At 41.5% G+C, this 20008-nt stretch overlaps 1 long non-coding RNA gene across 3 annotated transcripts in view; it reads right to left on the reverse strand.

Annotated features, from left to right (window-relative positions):
- The window catches only part of LOC125623246 (uncharacterized), a 28980-nt gene extending 22160 nt beyond the window's left edge, over positions 1-6820 (reverse strand). For all 3 annotated transcript variants that reach the window (XR_007352929.2, XR_007352928.2, XR_007352927.2), the window contains exons 1-2: positions 6684-6820; positions 3877-4006 (exon numbers count right to left, since the gene is read on the reverse strand). This is a non-coding gene — a long non-coding RNA (uncharacterized LOC125623246). The remainder of the gene's footprint in view (positions 1-3876; positions 4007-6683) is intronic.
- Positions 6821-20008: the final 13188 nt, after the last annotated feature.

Here is a 20008-nt window from a genome sequence, read left to right on the forward strand (position 1 = left end):
TCCAATCTAGACACATGCCCAGGGGTTAAAAGCCATGCTACAAAAGCCTACCAGCTCCGCATCCAGTGGTGGTGTTCTTTGATGCAATTTGATGCACCAATCTTAATGACATATTTTGTCCCTGTTTGAAATTGGCTATGCATACACATCTTATACATGAACCATGCAAAATCTTTGAAAGTTTTATTAACACCTGATTGTAATATGTAATCAAGTCTAGAAATTGGCCAAATGACTGAACCTGTTGCACACTTGCAAAATAAAGAGAAAACAAAACACAATTTAGTTAGCATGAAAACTACTTAGGAGATTATGCAGTAGGATGGGGTATTTATTTCAAGCGTAGTAGGAATACACTGCATTGGTATTCAAGCTAGACACAGTAAAAGTTAACTCCCACTGGAAATTGTGCATAATTCCAATCTGCTTTCAGTTTTTCATAAGGCTTGCTCTTCAGAAGATAGTTTAATTAGATGTTCAAGTGTTTCCTAGAAAAGCAAATGTTATATATGCCTCATGTGGGATCACTAACTTGAAAAACAGTCACTGCTAGAGGTTTTCGTGTTAGAGAAAATGATATAGTATGGTATGCCTCTGCGACGTATTAAGTACTCAGTTGGGAAATCATAATTGATATAAATAAATTATTTAATATTTATATTACAGCAAGCCCCAGAGGCTTAATTTGGGATCAAGGCCCATTTGTGCTAGGCCCAGTACAAACAGAGAGGTAGACAGAGTGTCCGCTCCAAGAAGACAAGCAGCATAAAAAGATGGGAAAGTGAAGGAAAACAAATCAAACATGCCATTTTATGGATATTTGCTTTTTTGTTTTTAGTTCCATAAACATGGACTTTTCCCAAGTGCTCTTCAGCCTCGCTTCATATGTTGTCTGGTTTCTTGTCGGGGTCACAGCAGAAGTAAGCCCTCAGGAGGGATTTGAAGGTAAGGGCTGTAGCTCTATGGATCAGTTAAGGAAGAGTGTCCATGCATAAGGTATGGTGTAGAAGAAAGAGCGTAAAGACTTGTGGAAGGAGCAAATTGTGAGCAGATGTCCTACTGTGACTTCAACATTTCAGGTGCTGCAGAGATCTGGGGTGGTGGTTGAGAATAACTTAGTTGGAAAGGGACACATATCAATCTAGGACACATGGCTATCAGTATTAATGATTTGGGATCAAGGCCCAGGATTCTCATCCTCATTGCCAGTAGGAGTCTTTGATGGATTTTATAGTTAGAATCAGCAAGCTATTAGATTTCCCTCAGTTGTAAACTAGAGGCGATAAGAACTAGGATATAACTATGAGCCTCAGCTGTGGAACTCACTGTCTGTTGCAATTAGAGATGCTCATTTTTTCTTGTCATAAATGGGAAGGCTAAAGATACACTCATTATAGCTAATAATGTCTTAAATATTCTATAGTTAGTTGCACATCGGTGTTGGGCATGAGTGTGAAGGATAGTATTTACGTATGTGTTGTTGTTTTTCTGGTCCTTTAATGTTTCCTCTATAACATTTGGTTATGACTGCATTTAGACAACTCCTAATTCCATAAGGGGCTAGGTTATCTGCCACTAGATTTTGCCACATTCTGTGTGTGTTTGGGTTTTTCTCCCTTGTCTTTCATTCTCATTATTATATAACATAGTACTCAACAATCCAGTCACGATTGGGGCTGCATTGTGCTGGACACTGTACAAAGACAAAATGGAATCCCTGTCTTGAAGGGTTTACAATCTAAAGACACAATTAAATGAAAGACTGGGTATGTGAATTAATATACAAGAAACCCTTCCATCCATCTGTTAATAATCCTGAGTTCCAGCTAGTTAAGTGGATGGTGAAGCAGTTTTGCTTTAACAGTACGGTTAACATCCAAATTCTGTGGTGGTCAGATGCCCCAGGTAAGTCAGGCAATGTTGTATCCATGTTGCCATGTTCTTTTTTGTCATCGCCCTAAGTACCACTCCCAGAGATATTTCTTGTAATCAGACCTCGGCAAGCTCTGATTGGTTAATGGTATTACATCGTTCCTGCAAGCATCAGGTTCACTGGCAGCACTTATGCAACCGATTATTAAACTCCATAGTTTTGGAATAACCATCAATAGTTGAAGTATGTTTTGGATAGCTGTGAATAGCTGGTTCTACCAGACTTCACTCTTGCAGATAAATTCTTCTGACCCAATTTAGAAGTTGTGGCCATATGAGTGCTTATTTTTTGCTTTGTATTTGGCTGTACAGCCCAGAGTATATTAATGGTGAAAGGTGTGGCAGGGTAATATCTACAATCTAATGACCGGCACATATATGCTTTTGTTCTTGAAGATCATTTTCCCAGGGATTACATGCCTACAATTTTGTATCTAAAGGAATGTGAACTATATTTGGTGTGTTGTGACATCCACTGAAAATGGTCAAACCCATTTTGGGGGCAGTCTGCTAGTAGTTGGACTGTTCTGGTAAGCTGTCTGAAGAACTTTTCCATTTGGTAATGGGTCTAAGGGAAGAAATAAACAAATCCACAGGTTCCACATGTGTTCCAGTAGGATCATACTGGAAACCTCAAAAACCACAGTGATACTTTCAGTAGTTGTATCCATTACTCTAGGTGAATTTCATTTTTTGATGAGACGTCTGTGTAGCTCAAATAACACCGCAATCACCAGGCTGGATCCTAGACCCTGCTCCAATGCCTTTCCACACCTTCAGTGTTGTAAAGGGAACATAAAGATTATCCGAAGAGGGCAGCTGTGAGGAATCTGCTAGTGTTGGGGTATCCCCAGCTTGTGCACAGCAGGTGAAGTAGGCTCCACACTGCACTCTCCTAGCTTACGCTAATGTAGGGGGTGTTTCATGGATGGGAGGGTGTGTGTGGCTGGAGCATGTTGTGGTTTAGGCAGCTGTAGTTGGCATAATGGCTCCTTAGAGATGGTGTTATAAGCCAACATAATTTAGAGCAACCTGAGACAGCCTTAGTGATTGGGGGAGTGCAAGCATCGCTGTATAGCCACTTTTGCACCCCAGTTGGTTGCATTGATTGGAGCTCTGAATGGGCACAAGTGAATATCTGAGCCAATGCCTCCATTCCAACTGAGCATGTATTAGTAGGACTTAAAATCTATGGCATTTCAAGAATCTGAAACATAATTTAAACTTCTGAGGAATGACCCTACCCAAACCTCTCTAATGAAGAGCCTGCTGCTGAGCAAGGGGATCTGGATTGAGTCATGATTCTTTGTGCTAATGGGTAAGTCCTTCTAGCATATGTCCCATGCATTTTGGAGGATTATATGGAGTTTGAGAGAAATTTTACCCCCTAGCTGAGCTCTGTTGTTGCAGCTGTGATGGGTTGGATCACAGAAACCCCCTGGGAGCTGCCACCTGATGTGCCAAGACTACTTCTGCCCCTGCTTTCCTGCCCAGACAGCTTAGGACTTCAGTGCCCTGCCTAGTTTGAGCCAGATCCGCTAGCCTGCTGCAAACCCAGACCCAAGTGTGAACCACGTACCCTAACAACTGTAGGCTTAACTGAAAGCCGCTTACAGAAGTGTGCCTGTCTTTAACGCTCAGATGCGCAACTCCCAAAGGGGTCCAAACCCTAAATAAATCTGTTTTACCCTGTATAAAGCTTATACAGGGTAAACTCATAAATTGTTCACCCTCTATAACACTGAAAGAGAGAGATGCACAACTGTTTGACCCTCAAGTATTAATTAATAAGTAAAAAGTGAGTTTATTAAATACAGAAAGGAGGATTTAAGTGGTTCCAAGTAGTAACAGACAGAACAAAGTGAATTACCAAGCAAAATAAAATAAAACACACCAGTCTAAGTCTAGTACAGTAATAAAAACGGAATATAGATAAAATCTCACCCTTAGAGATGTTTCAATATGTTTCTTTCACAGACTGGAGCTGGACACCTTCCTAGTCTGGGCACAATCCTTTCCCCCGGTACAGCCCTTGTTCCAGCTCAGGTGATTGCTCGGGGATTCCTCCTAATGGCTAAAAGAAAAGGAGACCCTTTTCTCTACTAGAGACCCAAATTCTGGCATCCTTAATTTGTACTCCAGCACATTCCCAATTACTTCAATGAGTTTTGCCTGAAAGAGGGCTGAATATAAATTGAATAAGGACCTTAGTACTTTAGTCAGATTATGTGAATTCTTGATGTGTGCTGCCAGGGGCTGTGTGTTGTGAGGACTATAAGAGACAATCAGGGACCATCTGCAGCAGCTTCCTGTCGCCATAGCAACCAGAGCAGTGCTGAAGTAAAGATCTCACATTACTGTTTTTGCAGCCTGAATTCAGAGATGGAAGCAGGTGGCATGAGTATGTTTGGCTGGAAATAGTGTAGCTGTCTCCCAAGTATTTTGCTGGTTGGCCAGCATGGTGATGTAGTGTAGCCATGTTGGAATTCCAACATGTCCTGAGGGAAGGAATATCTCTTGTTGCTCAGTAGTGCCCCCTCTAGCTTTCTAAGTATTGTATTTGCTGACTCTAACAGATGTCCCATTAAGGCTTCCTTGCCTATAAAGATTCCCCAGCAAAGGGTCTCAAGGCATAGCTGACTTGGATTTAAAGCATATGCTGGCACTCATCTGTTATACTGGTTGATGATACCAATAAATAAAAAGAATCTGCCAACATTAGTGCACAAAAGTGGTTTGATACCTTGAGTTAACCCTTGTCCTGGCTTCCATATCTGAGGTTTGCAGTTCTCTTGGTTTTCAGTTAGTTGCCCTAGCAATTCTCTTTCCTTGAATTAATATTTCTTCCATTTTTGTAGTTAACATTGTATCAAACATAAAAGAAATTGTAAAAAGTATGTCTTTATAATAAAAATCAACAGTATTTCAAGTTTACAAAAACATAATAGAGAGTGCTATTCTGCCTCATTTTATGAATCAGTGCCACTCATTGGAATACAAAGCAATCTGTAAAGACTACATATCTAAAATTTCCATTGATTTATGAAAAATTCCATAATGTGTACATTCAGATGGGAAAAGAAACAGGTAAGCCATTTCATTTTCCTGATTGAGTGTAAAAACATTTGGTTGTGCACTTTTAGGCTTATTTCTTTGTTCTGGTTAGAAACTGAAGGATAAGGTGTATGAACTCAACAGGCCCCTTATCCAATTTCCATGTCTGAGCTTTTCTTTGATACCTGGTGACAGCTGGCCAACACTCTACTAGCCTGAAACTCTGACAAGGTGTACAGCCAAAACCTAGAGGGGAAAGTTTGACTTTTTGGGTCTAATAAGACTCTGATCATGTAAGTGACATCGTGTGTGGACTGCTTCAGCTGCATGGAACCCCATTGTATCCAGAGGAGCTCCATGCAGGTGTAAAGGTCTGCCTGCCCAAGTAGCTGGGTATCTTAGCGATATTGTCAGGCTATATTTTGATTGCAAATGTAGGTTTTGTTCTTAAAAAAAAAAAAAAAAAAAAAAAAGCATAACTAAAAACAAACATCGTTATTTCCTGCCTTTTTTTTATTCCAAGGAAAAGAGTCCCGTCCCCCCAAAAAACGACAAATGTTTCCTTGTTTTTCAAAGCCAATATCAGATTATAATGGTAGTGCATGAGAAGTTGAAAGTGAAATTGACTAAAAGCAAACTATAAAAATTAGTGAAATTTTTAAGTTCTTCTTGCCCAAACTGAGATGCAAAATGTGAACAAATGGCATAAAAATAACAGGTAAATTAGTTAAAAAATTTAAGCAATTTCATATGATCTAGATAATTAAGCTTGAGATGTTACATATCTTTTCAGAATAATATCCTCACAGCTGCCGCTTTTTCTTTTGATTTGAGTGAGTTCTTAACAGAAATAAAAATTCTATAATGAGATATGTTAGGGCCTGAATCTGATCTCAGACTAATTATATTACTGATATGTAACTTCATTGTTTTCAGTGCAGTCAGTCCTTAAAGACTTGTTTACAGTTGGAAATTTACCAAAATAGGTATTCTGGAATAGCTCCCTGTGTGGGCGCTCTTATTCCAGAATAAAAGTGCCTTTTTCTGATTTAGCTTACTCCACTTTGGAAGTGGAATTAATAATTATTCCAAAATAGCTATTTCAGTAAATTTCCAAGTGTAGGAAAGCCCTTACACAGTGTAAATGAAATCAGAATCAGACCTTCAGCACCCTGTCCTACCTGTCTTTTGTCCTGCTATCTTTTGTTGCAGGCATGTTATCCTCAGTCAGTATGACATGTAGAGAGCCTGGAATTTACAATATTTAACTGGTCAGTTTAGCCTTTCTGGGGACGAAAGAATCTGCAACTAACAGGTTTTACAGTTTCAGGGTAACCACACTTATATTCCCCCTTTATGGACCCTCAAGGACATTCACTTAAGGTTTCTGGCTCCCAACTGTCACCTCTCTTGGGTGGAGACCTACATCTCTCCCTTCTGATAGGGGGTTTTAAGGCTGCACAGCTCCCTGTCTTACACTGTGATATACCCATCAAACCAGACTGCCTAAAAAGGTCAGTGCCTGTCCTTTGCTCTCTCTCCAAGGACTATGAATAGTATAAAAGGGCTATGAACTATGTATTGCCCAGTTACAAGTTACCACCCATCTTTCTAAGCAAGCATATTTCTATTAATGCATTTACCTTAAACTTAAAGATAATAAAAACTATAAACAGATTGACACACACTAAACGTACCTGGAGTCATCCATCAGTCTTGTGGAACCCTGTCCGCTTGCTGGTTCAGAAAGAAGGACCTGAGTCAGTTTAAACCTAGCCTTTTTAAATCAAAAGCCCTTTTTGCCTGTTTCTGGGGGGAAAAAAATTGAAACAGTATATGCATGCCTCTTTAGGAGGCGGTACCTCTCTGGAGGTGTTTATAACCTAGGGTGATGCACCTTAATCATCCCACTGTTTTTATTTTTTGGCAGACCTCTGGCAACTCTCCCCCTTGGAGCCACATCTAATCTCTGGCCCACAGTGATACATAGCTATTCATAACCTTCATGCAATATGTTTCCACAATATGTCACACAGGCATGACACACAATTTGTGCCATGAAGTGTCACTGTGATTAGTATCAGTTGCAAAAGGTTCACAATGGGAGTGTAGGAGATGGTTTTGAGTTTATCTTCGTATTTCAATCTTAAGCATTTCACACATGATTATTTATTCTGTTTGTATGCCATGTATATTGCTTAATTCTCCAAAACATTTCTAATGGTTGCTTGTGGCTTTAATAGGAAGTGCTGATGGCATTGTGTATCTGGTGGGAAACTTTACACATTATTCATTCATCTATCCCAATGCCAGTCACAATTATGTCTGGGTTCTAATCTCCAACTGGAATGGCTTTTTCTCTGGAGTCTGCTTTGTCTTACTGCAATATACATTTACTGGAAAAAAAAAAAAAAAACCTCTTAGCATTATACCCCCATTTCCTATGTACTTAAAACTCCACAGGCACTGTAGCAACTGATAAAGGAGGCTTTGAGTCTCCACGTTAATTAGGTTTTATTAATACATCACACTAAATTGCTGCTGTTCATATCCTTAAAGTGGATTTTCCCTGTGATATCTAGTGGACCAAATTCTGCTTGTAAATAAGAGCAGAATTTGGCTCATACTTAATGGCTGCATTATACCTGTATGTGCAAATATAAAATGTAGTATTTTCCATGGTAATTTTAACGTATTAGGCATTTGTATATATTCATTCATTATAATGACTTAAGAAAACGTATTTAAAAAAACCTTGTAGTGAATTTTCTTTTCTTTGGTTAGCCCATTTCTCCTCACCACCTAGGAGCAGAACCCTGGCAGTTTCTGAGAAGTCCACATGTGTGTTGTCTTTTGTCTTTATAGGAACTCAAAATCTAAGGGCATCAGCAGTAAAACTGAAACTGGCTTATATTTTGCCACCATTTCTGTGTCCTTAAAAATACCTATTTTTGGAGATATGACAGCCTAGAATGAAACATAAGTCTCCATTCATGTAGCTGCCGCAGCCTTACAGCTCAAACCTGTAAAACATGTTTTTTCCTTTCTCCCACTTGCTGTTCTCTCTTGCATTCTTTTCCCTTCATGTTGGTGCTGGGCTCTCTAAGATTATCTCCCTTTTACTTTTCCTTCTGCAGAGGCAGCATTTGGAACTTGTGAAAACCTTGGGTGATGGGCTGGGCTACCTGATTCTAGGAGAACTGTTGTGGAACAGGCATGAATTGTACATGGGGCATGTGTAATTTGCTATTCTCTGAGTGCATTTTTCAGAGAGGGAGGGGGACAAAAATAACCTTGCTGAATTAAAGCTGGCCCTGCTTTCCTGCACCTGTCTCTCAGATAGGGTGTTTATTTTTGGTCAACAGTATGTGAGACTTTCTTTCTCCCTTTCCTCTCCCCATCTCCTTTTCTTGTTTTTCTCCCTCATTCTCCATATCTATCCTTGTGCTGCTGCTATCTCCCTGAGATTTTCTTTCTCTCCACTCTCACCCTGCCTGTGATTAAGTGCCTGGAATATTTCCAGCCTGATGACTGCAGAGTTTCGCAATGAGACTCTTGTGGGAATTACTGCAGTAGGGCTGTATCTCAAAATGCCCTACTCATAGGAGCCAGGCTATACTATACTTGACTGTGTGTGTGTGTTTCAAAGTGACTAGTATGTTAAAAGCACTGCTGCAAATCAAATAATAATGGTCTGGTGCAGGAGTACCTGATGTGAGATTGTTTAGTTACTGATTATTGCTACAAAACATCTGATATACTTAGCCCCAACCCCCCATCTTCCTTTCAGTTGAAATGTATAGACATTTTCACAAGTTCCAGTAGCATTGACCTTTCCATTCTGCTTATCTGAGAATTAGGCCTGAACCAAAACCTGTTTCTAACCCCATCTCCGCCCCCCCACCCCCCTCTCTGATTGGGCACGTTTGAAATCCAAACCCAAAGCCTGATCCCAAAAGTCCTGAACTTTGGTGGTAGTTGAAATCTGAATTCTGTGACTTGAGTTTCTCTAATGACCAGAAATGAACTCTGTCCCTTTTGGTCAAAGAAGTCAGTCACGTTATCACATTGCAAATTTGTTTGGTAGTTTTCTTGTCCTTTGTTAAGCCCTCTTGTGGGAAGGAAAGGTGGAGGGGGCATCTTCAGGGCATGTAGCTGAACAGAAACCTTATGGAGGTGTGTGTGAGTGTGTGTGTGTGAAATTAAGTTGGGATTTTCCTCAAGTCATGAGATAACAATAGCACTGAAGGCAAGGTTATGCCCGCCATGACTAGAAAAATGTGCACACACTCATTCTTAACCCATGGCTTTTATCACAGTGTCTACTCACTTGGTTGAAAAACAGGTAGGATCTACTGTTTTCTCAGAAGCTTGAGGGGATAAATGGATCTTTTCTTTAATTCATTAGCTTCCATGATGAGGTTATTTTTCAGAACATGAATATCCAAAATGTTGTAATTTGTTGCAGTGCCATATTATTGCATCATGTTGTGATGTTATAACAGTGCAACAGCAACACAACACCAAGTCAGCCCAGAACTAAGAAACAAATGTTTTATTGTTGTTTTTCTGTCTCCAAGCTAAAGACAGGACTTCTTGGGTTCTGCAAGTTTATGGCGGACCTAACTCTTGATGGCAGTTAAACTTTATTCAAGGACACTGTCCTAATTGCTGTAGACTGAAAGCACGGACCTGTTATTTGTACTTCGCCTTCTGCACGAGGCTGTGTACACTGATGGCACTCTGTGGTATCACTAGGATCAGAGTTCCAGGTGCTAGAGTAAGCTATTTTCCCCATGAGGTTTACATCTGCAGCTTGAAGAGGCTGCTGTCAGTATTACTCACTACCTGAGACTGTCCAGAATTAATAAGCAAACTAATTCAGAACGAAGGTTAAACTTTCAACAAACCCAAACATTTGAAAGTATGTAAGCAGGGGGGAAAGATCTAGAAAGGTAGGGAAGAGGAAAGAGGCACAACTGACCTCTTGATTCCCCTCTCTGTGGAGGTCTGACCATTCTGGTCAGTGGAAACAGGACATTTTTAGCAATAATTGGCCAGATTGTGGCTGGTCCTGTATGGATCCACAAAGGGCAGAGAGAGGACAACAACTGAGCCTTCACTCTGTTGCCCTGCACAGGAGTATGAGTGCTGCCAGGTTAATGTCACTGCTACACTAGCTCCCCAGTGGGGATGGTCAAGGGTAGGACTGTGACACAGCCCTTCCTCTGCTGGACTTGCTGCACTCTGGGTGACTACACTCTCATTCCAGTCAGCGCTTTCCTGGAGGAATTCTGGCAATTCCGGTAGAGACTCCTGCTTGCTGTGTGGCCCCTCCTCACTCTGCTCCAATATCTCAAGCCACAGTCTGACCTAAATAATTTATCGGTTAAGGTAGATCAGAGTGTCTTTATTGTTTTTTTACATAAAGTGTTCTAAGATTCCTCCTCCCCCATACCTTCCACTCCATTTCCCATCCCCCTCTCCTCTTTCTTCTCCATTCTCTTTCTCCTCACCAGTTCCATGCTTTATCTTTCATTCCCTAGGTATCTTTTATCCAGCTTCCCCCAACAGAATCCTCTTTCTGTTTTCTTTCCCACAATCCACCCACTTAAAATATTTTCTCCCTGGCCTCATGGAGCATCACTATGGTGATGTCATGATGTCATTGTACTAGGAACTGTTACCTAGGAGATGGTGTGATGTCATTGTACTGGAGACCGTTGCTAGGGTGATTGTGGTGGGGAACGGGGGCTGTCATGTGACCCACATCAGGAAATGTTCCCATTAAGGAGGAGGGAGAATGGTGTGTGTGGTGGGGGAATGAAAAAGAAGCCGCCAAAGATTCAAAAATCTCAGTTTTCAGTTTATCTTGATATAGAATGCTCAACTAGGTCTCAGCTTATCTGTGTTCTTATCTATCTGATCTCTCTCATATATTTCCTAATGTGCCTGTCACCATAGGCAGCATTTGGCCATAATAAAAGCAGAATAAGCCATAGTCCAGTTGTGTTCCCTGGTGGCATGGGTTCTTTTCTTTATTGCTCTGTCCATCCTCTTTTACTGTCAGGTTCCTCTCATTTCCATGATGAATAATCCAGCGCAGTCATTGACCACACAGATGTCTATGGTATGTTACATGCATGAGCTTCATGCGGCTGAGGGGGATATAGTTCTGTACCTCAACCAGCAATCTGAGTTCCCCCCCCTTCTGCCTCCCCCATTCCTGTTTCCAGTCTATCACTGATGATGGGAACATACCTTAGTAATTCCAGCAGCTCCACGAAATGCCTAACCTGAAAGGTGAAACATGTTAACAAAAAAGAAGATGCAGCCATTATAGGTCAATAATGGCCAGCCCTAGGTGAAATCCCTTCCGGAAGATACCACAAAGGTGAAGCAAGCAGAATCAGGTTGCAGGAGTTCACAACTTTAAAATGCAATATGGTCAAGTAACTGGGGAAAAGGTTTGAAGGAGAGAGGAGGGTTCTGATATCCTGGATGAAGCACTGAATCACTGCGTTATCTCAGGCCACCTACCTGGCTTCTGCCTTAATCAGCCCAGCAGGACAGTGTGTAAAAAAACCTAGGAATCTCAGTGACCAACCCATATAGCATCTGAGATGAACTTTCCCGCAGAAACAAATGACCAAAAATAGAAAGTAAGATTTCATCTGACCCAAAGACAAAGAAGAAGAATTGTCCAGTGGTTGGGGTGCTAGTCAGAGACCTGGGTTCAATTCTCCTGTTCTGCCAATAACACCCTCTGTGACTTTTTGAAAGTCACTTAGTCTCTGTGTGCCTCAGTTCCTCTATCTGTAAAATAGGGACAGTGGAACTGCTCTACCGCACAGAAGAATCGAGGATAAATGCATTGCAGTTTGGGAGGCACTCAGATATATAAATGGCCATATTATAAATACATAAATTAGATAAATTATATAGATTTACCCAGCCAATAAATGATTGTGCTGAAGTAGGAAATATGTTTAAGTTGATACTGTCCTGCAATGGTAACATTGGCTTCAGTCTTTGGGTCTGGTGTAGCTGTGCTTGGTGCAAGACTTGTGGGGCTAGGAAAGGTGACTTTGTGCTTCGCCATCTTTGGATCTGCCTGGCCCCCAAAATAATTTAGAGCAGCTTCAATAAATGCAGTAAATAATGTACAGCTACCTGCAATAGTATACAGGGACTTGTTATGGCACCTGAGGAATCACTGGAGTACAGTCCACTCCAGCATAACCCCTGTGCTAAAGGCTATGCAGGGGAAGTGGCAAGGAATAAACTATATGCCATCTGAGGATTTCTCTCTGCCCTTTTCAGATGGGCACATAAACCAGTTTTTGCTCCATTAGACAGAAATGCCTTATAAAGCCTGAGAAGCTGACCCATTGTCTCACAAAACAAAACTGCTAATGTTGGAGACATGAATAGATGGGGAGGGAGATGGATGATGTGTCCAGGTAAAATGGGTGGCTTGAGCCTGTTGCTCCAAAATTGCATGTGACTCAGAATGCTGTTTGAATGTTCTGTTAGAATGGATCTTCTACCAATATTGACCATATATAGCTTGTTGGGAAAACCTTGGACCATGTCCTTCGGGTAAGGACTTCAATTCTAACATTAATGGACATAAAAAGATCTGGTGCCTTTGGCTTGAGTATGCGTGAATGTGTATATGTGTAGGAGTGTTTGTAGGGGTGTGCGCTTATGTGCATGTACATTTGAATAAATGCAGAGGTGTGTGAGATTTCGTGTAGGACAGTGTCTGATGCACTTGAATGTGCGTAGGGATGTGTGGGAATGTAGCTGTGTGGTAGGAATGGCATCACGTGGCAGGTGTGTGTGTATGAACGTACATGCGAGTACCTCTGGTATAGCAGTGCGTATGTTTTGCCTGCAGTAACCCTGTGGATGAATACACTGTTATGAAAGCTGCTTCTCTAGACTCTGTGTATTTCAAAAGAATTTCTTGTTCCCCATGCAGTCATGGGAGTAACTAACTCTACACAACAGCAGAACAAATAGTCTCTGTTCTTAATGTCTGCAAATTTTCCAGAGCTCTGTTAGAAACTAGCTTGGAAGCTACTGCATTTCAGTGGCATTAAGCAGCTGCAGAAATCTGCCAGAAGCATTAGCTAATAAGCATAATTTCTGTCTTCTCTGCATCTGCTATGGAGCCAGGATACGTATATGCAACTCAGATCTCCTGTTCCATATAGCCGCAGCCTCAAAAGGAACAGAGGAGAGGGTCTTGATAAAGGCACAGGGGTTATCTCAATTAAATAACTACCAAAATAATCAGTTACCAAACTCCCTCAGATATGGTGAACAAGAAGAAATGAAGTACAAGTGAAGTGCATGCATTTTTGTGTGTCCTGATAAAGAGAACCCTGAAGCCTTGTGTCTATCTCCCAGTATCTCTCCAGGCCATTGATTCTCAATTTTTTTTCATACCACAGTGTGTTTCATCGGGAAAACATTCTGGGATCCTTCCCCGCATAGTTTTGGGATACCTCCTCTCATCTAGCTGTACAGAGAGGCTGAGTCATGACCCTTAGGCTGAGAACTCATGTGCTAGGCTAAAAACCTGAAATCACACAACTTTTATTGCATTTTGAGCTGGGAACAGGAAATTAATTAGAGAAATCATTGGGCACTGGTGGCAATCCTGATCTGAGAGGCAAAACAAGAGAATTTTGCAACCCCTGAGATTTGTGTAGGATTCCAGGGTTCCTGATATGAAAGGTGTAGTATAGAAACTTGTGATTGGGGTAGGATTTGAGGTTCATTGGCTTGATCATTGTCATCAGGCAATAAGAGTAGAACTATTTGCCTATTGGGATGTTGAGAAATAACCTTACAATCAATATGCAAATCAGTCCCCTTCAGCCAATCAGACTTCAGGGACTTGCATAATTGGGAGATGTGGGTCTATAATTGCACAGCTTTCCTCACTGGCTGAGGTAATTCCATTTCAATATCACTAATAATAAAGAATTCTGTAGAGTTTCTAGATAGGCCTGATTTATTGCTCAGCTTTGCATCCCTCGTCTCCCTCCTCCCTATGTCCTCTTCTTGTTAATGGGTACAGGACAGCCAGCCCCTCAGTAACAATCTGATACTAATAACCAGAGATGTCAGACTAATAAGGGATTACACTGCTTTCTAGCAATTAAGAAGCACAAGGGACCAGGGGTCAGTAAAACCCTGAGGGGAGGGAGTTAGGAGCAGGAGAAGTGGCATGCAGCAATGCTGAGCAGATAGCTAGCTCTGTGCGTAGTTTTCAGAGTAGCAGCCGTGTTAGTCTGTATTCGCAAAAAGAAAAGGAGTACTTGTGGCACCTTAGAAAGCTTATGCTCAAATAAATTGGTTAGTCTCTAAGGTGCCACAAGTACTCCTTTTCTTTCTGTGCATAGGGCAACTCAGCTTTTACTGGGCAATACTACCACCTAGTGGAGTAGTTTGTTTTTACATGGAGTCTGTACTGTGCTCTGTAGATGAGATCTGAAGTCTTATGCTAGTAATAAAATCAAGGATAGTTCTTCCGGCATCTTAAGTGACTGGCACAGAAACTGCTCTGTAGGTGCCACACTGTTTTAAATTTGAAAGATGTTTGTATAACTGTTTGCCAAGTCTGAATCTGGATATTTAAAACATTTGGTTCGGAAATATATCCTTTGTTCAGATATGGTATGAATATAATTTACATTTCCAGAGTGTTAATTCATCTATAAGGATTCCAAATGCTTTAGAACTGTATGCATACATGCTTAAATGCAGCAATCTCTGGGGTGGAAGGGCTGTAACTGACTTACCGTATGCTAACAGTGTGGGGCTGGAAGGAAATGTCTGACAGTCAGCAGGGATAATCCCCAATGTAAGTGAATTTAGTGATCATGAAAGGTGCTAGCCTATCTGAAATCCTGGAAGGATGTGGAGAGGGGCCACGGAGCCAGGAATAAACTGAACGGACAACAGATCATGAAATGGGAATGGGAGTGGGGTCAAAGGTGTGAAACAGGGGAAGCAGATTGAGATTCACTGCTCAGTATCCCCAAAAATATCCACTGCTCCATGAAGGAGTCCAAGGAGACAGTGAATATTACCCAGAGGAGTCTCTGCCCAGATGCATGAAATGGCCAGGGAATGGAAAAAGGCCCAACAGTCAAAGACAAGTTAGAGAGCCTCTAAATCCTCCTTCATTAGTAGATGGCCATTTTGGCCAGTGCAGAGAGGAGGTTGATGAGAAAGTCTCGTGACTTAGTGGGGCCATGAATAGGGTGTGCATAGAGGAGCAGGTTTCAGCCAGAGCCTCAGCAAGAGACAGATTTAAACTAGCTTGGTATGTTATACTTCATGACTGCAGTTTAGAAATATCCATAAAGAGAGGCTCTGAGGGGTGTTCAGAGATGGAACAGTAGGTGAATGTGCAGCCTGCTCAGGTAGTGTTCTGGAGATGGGCAGGGGAGCTCGCAGGACAGAGGCCAGTTAAAAAGCTGCTGTGGGCCAAGGAGATTAATGTCTTCATTTATCTCGTGTAGAGACAGGAGGAGAGGAATCCAGACAAGATGACAGTGAAGAAGTTACAGTAACCCATGGCTGGCCTCCTCATGAAGTGCAAATGCAAGACCTGCTCATCTCCTGGTAAAATGGTGATAGTGGATAATAGGTACAGTAAGTACGATCAGAAAAAGAGAGAGTGAGATGAATATGCTTCGTGGGAGTTGTTGTACCCACAAAGGGGAAAGGATGCAAGAAGGCAAGGTGTTTGCCTTGCAATGGACAGGAAAGGCTCTGATATATTTATATTTATATGGATGATTTTTAAAAGCCATAAGGGTCATCAATATATAGATTAATTTAGTATCTAATAATATAGAGTGCAAAGTGCCTTACAAAGGAGGGTTAGCATCATTATCCCTCTTCTACAATTGAGGAAACAAAGGTGCAGAAGTCAAGTCATTTGCCCATGTTCATATCGTGAATTAGTGATACAGTCAGGTATAGGCTTCAGGCTTTCCGACTCCCAATACCCTGGACCAGACCAGTTCTCTGTCTACTGAATGGAATTGATTTGGAATATTTTAATCATGGTATCTGATATTATAATGGTAGGTGAAAGTAATTGTTAAAGAAGTTTACAAAGTCAGCTTTTGGGGGGCAAGGACTATGCCTCCTGATATGTTTGTAGAGTACTAAGCACAGTGTTGTGCTCCATAAACAATAGGAGCAAACTGCCTACTTCAGAAAAAGAAAGGTAGGAGACAAATGATCTGATGCACCCAGTGTGTGGAGTCTGTCAGGAAATCAAACTACTCATGGATCCTGGAAAGATGGGGACTGAACATTGCAGCTGATTATTTATGAATCCATCTGGTGAAACTCCTGCAATATCAGTGCTGTTTTCACTGGAAACTTTCTGTGCTCTGGCCCCTCTGCAGAACTGTGAGAGGCTGATTTAATGCACATAGAGTTCCCTGTTGAACCTTTGTGACTGATGCCGCAGTCTGCAAGCTTCAAAGGGGCTGCACTCACAGTTGAAACTTGCTGATCGAGTTTTACATTGATCATGCTGTAGTCTAATGCACCAGATTGATTCCTGGTGTACTTCCACTGAAGCCAAAGGATTAGTGACATGGATGAATTTGATCTGATGTTTGATGTTCAGCGAGGCTTGTTATGACACAATAACAGCAATCTTGATTGCATCCATCAGGCTCCTTGTGTTTGTGTGGTGAAAGAGATTAAACAGGTTCTTCATTTAAACAAACTCGCCATTTGGAACAGCTCTGCTTTCTTTTCTTCTTCCTTTTCCTCACCTAAGCTCCCTCTATTGTTTCAGTACAGGTTGCATTTACTCACACCTATTCTATTCAGTTAACCTTGAATACAGGAGGTTCCCCATGCTAATTGTTTTGTTATATTTATTAAGTTCTATCCCCTTTCTTTCCACCTGTCTCTCAGATCTGGTTTCCATTCATTTTATAATCTTTACACTGTTGCTCTTGTTCAAATGCAACAGTTAAACACCTTTTTTCTCTGACTAAAGTTTCTGATTGTTTCAGGTAACCAAGCCAAAGAGATAAGCATAGATTACAGAGTGACAATGGCGAAGCAGAGTTTCCCTCTCTGGAGAAAAGTCAGTGAAGTTTGAGGGGGAGCAAGCTGAAGAACGAAGAGAAGAAAGGGTCCATGGACTGCTATTTGAGGAAAAAGAAAAGGTGATCAGTCAGATGTCTATAGCATAGCACAGACAAACCTAGTTAAGTTTTACAGTTCTGTTGCACCAGGAGCAATTCTTGAGGAAAAAGTCCCAAAGTATAAACTATTTGTTTTTAATTTGAGACTGTCCAGGCTTTAATAGTGACTGTCTCCAAAACTGCCATTTTTCTTTGTTTCATTTTCCCATTCTTTTGATCTTGGAGCTGTTGTCACCTTCCAATGTTAAGAATCTAGTCTTCTGCTTACAGAGGAGGCTCTGAGGAACCATCTGTTGACAGAATCTGAATCTAAGCGATTTAAACATTGCTGCCAGCAAAAATAAAGTAAGAGAGGGCAGAAGTCACTTTGAGCATGAGCTTGATTCTTGTGCACATGTTCCTGAGCACTCTTACCAAAAGGCATTCTCACAGCAGATGTACCAAAGAAGTACGGATGCTTGACATCTTTAACAGACAACAGGGCATCTTTGCTTCCCACTCCATGTATTTTGGCTGGGGTACTGTCAGAATAAGTTTTGTTATATGAGCCTAACCTGGGAGGTCAGAAGTGGGGTGTCTGACATTCAGCCTCATCACAGTGGTCCTCCAAGATGTTAATGTCCAATTCTATTCCCATACTGTTCTGAGCAGGGACAAGTGTGTGTCTAGAAGACAGTGGAGATGGCTGTACCTGGCCTCTTCAAGAATCAATCCGTTGCCAAAAGACAATGAGGGACTAGAAGTGATTCTCAAATCTAGCCTAGTTATGTCAACTATAACATTGATGATAACATCAGCTCAGGATTAAACAAAGATTGTGAATGGCTAGCCAACTACAAAAGCAGTTTCTCCTCCCTTGGTGTTCACACCTCAACTGCTGGAAGAGGGCCTCATCCTCCATGATTGAACTAACCTCGTTATCCCTAGCCTGATTCTTGCTTGCATATTTATACCTGCCTCTGGAAATTTCCACTACGTGCATCCGACGAAGTGAGTATTCACGAAAGCTTATGCTCCAATATGTCTGTTAGTCTATATAAGGTGCCACAGGACTCTTTGCTGCTTTTATTGAGTATATATTCTACCTCTGCCAAAATTGGGTGAGGTGGCTGCAAATGACTTGTATGGAGTTCTGTAAACAAGATAAGGCTTAGCATTGTAGCTATCTGAAAAGCCCCACAGAATGCTTTTGCCATATGAACCCTTCACATCTTCCATTTCCCTCTAACAGAAAAACAGGCTACATACACTATGGATTCAGCAAGTAATAAAGGACTGAATCATGTGGATCTAGTTAATTCTGTTCAAATACATCTAGTAGTATATATTACAGGAAGAAGGATACTAATTGCTTGTAATAGGTAGAGCCCAATAGATGTGGAATTGTCAGAGGTATGAGAGCCTCTGCCCGTACCCATGATAGGTTGGTGAGTGTAGTATCCCTTCCCCAATCCTGGCTGTACCGAAGGCCATACTTCATATTTTAGGATTAAAGAGCCTAATAACCTCCCCATCCGCAAAAGAGATGCATCCTTTTTTTTGCAAGAGGTAATTCTCCATTTTTGCCTGGACCCTACTGAAAAGCATTATTCAGAGTATTAATTCTGGGGTATTTGGGGGTGAGGTGGGCTGGAGGGAGGAGATATAACCTGCGCTCAGCACAAAATAGTCTAGACAATTTATTCACATACACAACCTCAATAGGGTCATCAAGAACCTGCCCCTCCACAGCTCTGTGTCACAATCAAACCTAATCAAGAGCCCACAGCTAACTGAGGGGGACTTTTCTTCACTAGAAAATTAGGTCAATTTAGCACACAAACATGAGTAGCTGCTTTAACTACTATGATGTAGAACATAATTTTGCAGTCAGTGTAGATCGGGACAAGTCATGTGTAGCTAACTGCGGTCAGGTGGTCATAGGTAATGCTGGTTTCAGTAAGGTTTACCCATAACCTGCTGGCATGAGTTGAAACCCAACAGCCCTAGTCTATGCTGACCGTTAAGTCGTGTTTAACTTCAGGCTCATTAATGAGAGTCCTCAAATGTGGCCAAATTTTCTAGTGAAAACAAGCCTAGAAAGTATAGGCTAAGCTTTAGTGCCAATGAGCTCCTGCTCCCTGATTAGCAGTGCTGTGAGTCAGCTCCTCAGAGCTCCCACTGAGCCCAGAATTGGGGCAGAGCTCCTGGCAGTTTTGGTTAACTTTGGGTACTGTGTAGAATGCTGTCTGTAACTACTATTCAGGTTTCTACAGGGCATGTGTCAGCACTCATTTAATATTTCATATACCTTGTTATATCAAATGACACCATTTGAACTACAGTATGAGAGTATAAATGATCTAATTATCTGGCACCTTACATGAAAGACTCCCTGTTCCAACACTTGTCTTCTGTTGCCAGACATCACCAGTGTGATGCTCTGCTCTGTTCAACGTTGATAACAGTTGGCTGCGTGCATGTGTTCCCTCTGTGTGCTGCCCTGGCTCTGCGCAGATAGCTGACACAGCAGACCCTGAGAGAACCCCCAATGACCGCAGACTCCGATAAGGTATTAAGGCACCCGGCCAGGTTTATTGTCAAACAAAACACAGTAATAGTTTCCCGCAGACTCTACAGGACATACTATGGATATGTGCCCCTGACAGTGGACTCAGTCAGTCAGTGGTGGTACTTATCACTACCCCCTAGGCCAGACAAAGACAACTCTTCAGGGCTACGCTTTTATACACAGATACAAACAAAAAGAAAAGGAGTACTAGTGGCACCTTAGAGACTGACCAATTTACACATCACTCCCAACGTATAGAGGTGCAACC

The sequence above is a fragment of the Caretta caretta genome, chromosome 15, assembly GCF_965140235.1.
Source record: "Caretta caretta isolate rCarCar2 chromosome 15, rCarCar1.hap1, whole genome shotgun sequence".
In the NCBI taxonomy this organism is placed as follows: Eukaryota; Metazoa; Chordata; order Testudines; family Cheloniidae; genus Caretta; species Caretta caretta.